The 3,345-nt window shown below is 36.8% G+C and overlaps 1 long non-coding RNA gene across 1 annotated transcript; it reads right to left on the bottom strand.

Annotated features, from left to right (window-relative positions):
- Positions 1-1,336: 1,336 nt before the first annotated feature.
- On the bottom strand, positions 1,337-2,973 carry LOC130459693 (uncharacterized). Its single transcript, XR_008919277.1, has 3 exons — positions 2,460-2,973; positions 2,194-2,260; positions 1,337-1,567 (listed from the first exon to the last, which is right to left on the bottom strand). It is a non-coding gene; the product is annotated as an uncharacterized lncRNA (long non-coding RNA).
- Between the last annotated feature and the right edge of the window lie 372 nt (positions 2,974-3,345).

Raw genomic sequence — 3,345 nt, 5'->3', positions numbered from 1 at the left:
ATGCTACACGCATAAACACTGGCAAAGGATCAAGCAAGACCCTTTGGAGTTAACCATTGATAAGGACGAGCTATAGAGCATCGTGTTTTGAAATGGCAACATGAATTGGAGACCATGAGTTGTTGCGTGGGATATTAAAATATTAATGTTCTAAGATACAGCTGGAAAAGTATTCCACATATCTTTGAACTGCTTGGATAAGTAAATCCAAACAAAGCATCACTAGCAACCTAAACAGTTGAAGTAAAAGTACTTATTGCCTAAGAAGCAATAAAACAGGGTTGTTTGTTTATGTTAAAGAGTTCTTCACTGAACTTGGGTAGATCATATGTCTTTTGACTTGATGGTTCTTCATTGCAAGATGCGTAGAACTACTCTTGTAGCTAGAAGGAATAGATCACAAAATAAACACACTCAAAAGATCTTATCATCATATCTCGAAGAACATTCGATGAAAAGATATTAAGATTGGCAAAGCATGATAACTAAACCTATGCAACAAGTGAGAAACAACACTCACATTGTGGCACTGGAAATCAAGCATAGCTTTGAATTCCATGAACTGTTTTAAGGATGGGTTCGAGGCCCATGGCTGTAGAACATTAGGGTTGAACATTTATCATATATGAAATGTATTTTCATATTCCATTTAATCTTGGTTTAGTATTAAATGATGAGTCCCTTCAAATTTGACGATATATATTCAAGATAGACTGTCAGGACCAGTCCTGTGACTAAGAAATGTCTATCAAGTGAACTTGAATGTCAAAGGTTGAAAATGGTCCCTAGTCGGAGTTTTCTATAAAATTGGATGCATAGAAAACGTTAGACGATTAGAATGCAAGATGACTAGTAGTTCTGTTTCTTGAACTATGTGGACATGGCAATGTCATAATCATTTGCATAGATACTTACTTTGGGAAGACTAGTATCGGACAAGACCTATGAAACTTTACTGTAAGAGATGAAAATCTGTCATAAGTAAATTTCATTAAAATTATTAGACACTAAATCCTCAATACCTGAGTGATTTGAGATTACTTGTTTGAGAACTGGTTGCTTTGACGTTGACCAACCGTCGCACCGTAAAAGGAGGCTATAAAGGCAACGCTCAGGTAATCACCTATCAAACGAAGTCTAATCTCAAGATTGCAAGATTGGGATTGTTGTAACGCCCCGACTTCTAAACACCATTAATTAGGTTAATTATCTTTAATTAGCAGCGGAAACCCTAATTTAGTCGGAGCGTCACTTGACGTATCTCCCTCGTGGGAAATACAAGGTGTCATAACCTTTTTACGTTTACTGACTACTATTGAGTAACAGTAATTATGCTTCACTTCCATTAATTCTTTAAAATTTACATTGAAATCTAAGTAAACCTTAATAAATATTTCTAACAAGTTTAGACATTAATTTAAAAATCTAACTCAAATCGTGAAATCAAACTTAGAGTTTAATTAATACATCCCTTTATTACTAATGACATAGTTATCTTTATTAAACATCGATCGTGAATTTGATGGTTGCATCCTCACTCTAAGGCATCCCATGATCTTCTTCGTACCTAAAACAAAAGCAACATCGTGAGCCGAGGCCCAGTAACATACTACCCTAACAGCGTAAACTCATTTCAATTCATTTTATTTACTTTGCAATCAGGGAGAATAGAACATAGTAAAACATTTTCATAAATGCAATAAAACATCATTTATAACTTGAAACTTTGATAGTTCCCATTATCTTTCATAAAACCTTCTTTTTACTTGGTAACTGACAAGTTAGCCTTGCGGGACGTCTCCCACCTTGCGATAGTCCTCAAGGAGCACTCTCCCTTGTTGGACATACGCCCGTACCTAAATAGTTTCTCTTTTAGCTTGCGGTAACCCTCAAGGAGCACTCTCCCTTGTTGGGTGTCCCGCGGTACGGCGGTACGTGCACGACCTAGAAATAGTAACCCCACTAACTGCCAGAACCGGTTACACTTGTATTTATCATGTTTCGTATCTTATTATTAACTCATAGACATCGTTCTTATAAAATCATACATAAACATGCTTGAATATAATCATTATAAAACATACTTTATAAACACATTTCATATCCCACAATCCAATAAAAACATATCATATTTCATAATCTCATCGAAACACATTTCATAAGGGGATTGTTGGTGTTAGCAATAGATGTTACCTCAACCGTAGTTTATACTTCCTGTTCGATGGATCGTTCTTCCTGAGCTCCAAAATTGAATATTCGTCTATTTATAAATGACCGAATTAGTAAATTATACAAAAATAATTATAATTAAACCTTTTATTAATAGCCTTTATTTTATTAATAATACTAGATTTTAGTAAAACCTTACTTTTTAACAAAAAAAAAAAAAAAAACATTTCAAAAAGTCTTTTATTTAGTTCCATGGCATAAATAAGTACGGAGTACTCCGTATCACTTACCCAACTTGGCTTTCTTGATTGTTATTGGATTTGACCCTTTTGACTTAGAATATAGGCCCAGTAGTTCCAAAAATTTAGGAAGTTGAAAGACCAAGTTTGGTCTTCACGAACAGAACACGAACCAAGAGAAGAGGAAGGAGGAAGGAAGGCAGCAACTGGGTATGACTCGTATGACCCACGAATGACGGTGAGCAGAGGAAGCACAAGGCGGCAACAGGGAGGTGGTTATGTGGTCGGATAAGTTTTTCGCCGGTGGTTTGGGCGGTGGTGGTCTGTGTCAATGTAGAGAGAGAAAAGAGGTTGTGCGTGAGTTAATGTTCGGTTTCGGCAACGGAATGCTACAATTCGAGCTTGATATTGGTGAGTAGTGAATGAGCATATACCAGGGGTGGAGAACGGAAAATTTTGAGGGTGGTTGTATCAGGTTGGCTGGCGGCAGAGCTGCGGTGGTGACGGTGGTGCGTGCAAAAACAGGGGATGTTTTTGAGGATTTTCATTGCTAATTTCATGTGTATTCTTTGCTGTGAGTTCTTGCTTGCTATGGAGAATTATGACAGCATACTTGGGGTATTTATAGAGGATGAAAAAAAGGATAAAACGTAAGCAATGAGCTCACCTCTAATGGTTTTCCAAAACAATCAAATTTAATACCATGGGAGCTTTAGAGAGGAAAAATAAAACCATGAAATTTGTACTTGCTGAGTAAGGTTGAGAGGGTGAGTAAGCTCATTTGGGACTGACATTTGGGAGAGAGCTTTCGTGGCTCATGGAGCTGCTTCCACGACAGAGAATTGAAGAAGAAGAAGTGGACTTTGGCTTTCTTTGGTTGACTTAGGGGCAAAATCATAATTTCATTAACTTGGACAATTTCTGATTTTGGGTATAA

This window comes from Spinacia oleracea, chromosome 4 (assembly GCF_020520425.1).
Source record: "Spinacia oleracea cultivar Varoflay chromosome 4, BTI_SOV_V1, whole genome shotgun sequence".
NCBI lineage: Eukaryota > Viridiplantae > Streptophyta > Magnoliopsida > Caryophyllales > Amaranthaceae > Spinacia > Spinacia oleracea.
Note: the sequence above shows the minus strand (reverse complement) of the source record. Positions and strands in the feature narration are given on the sequence as shown.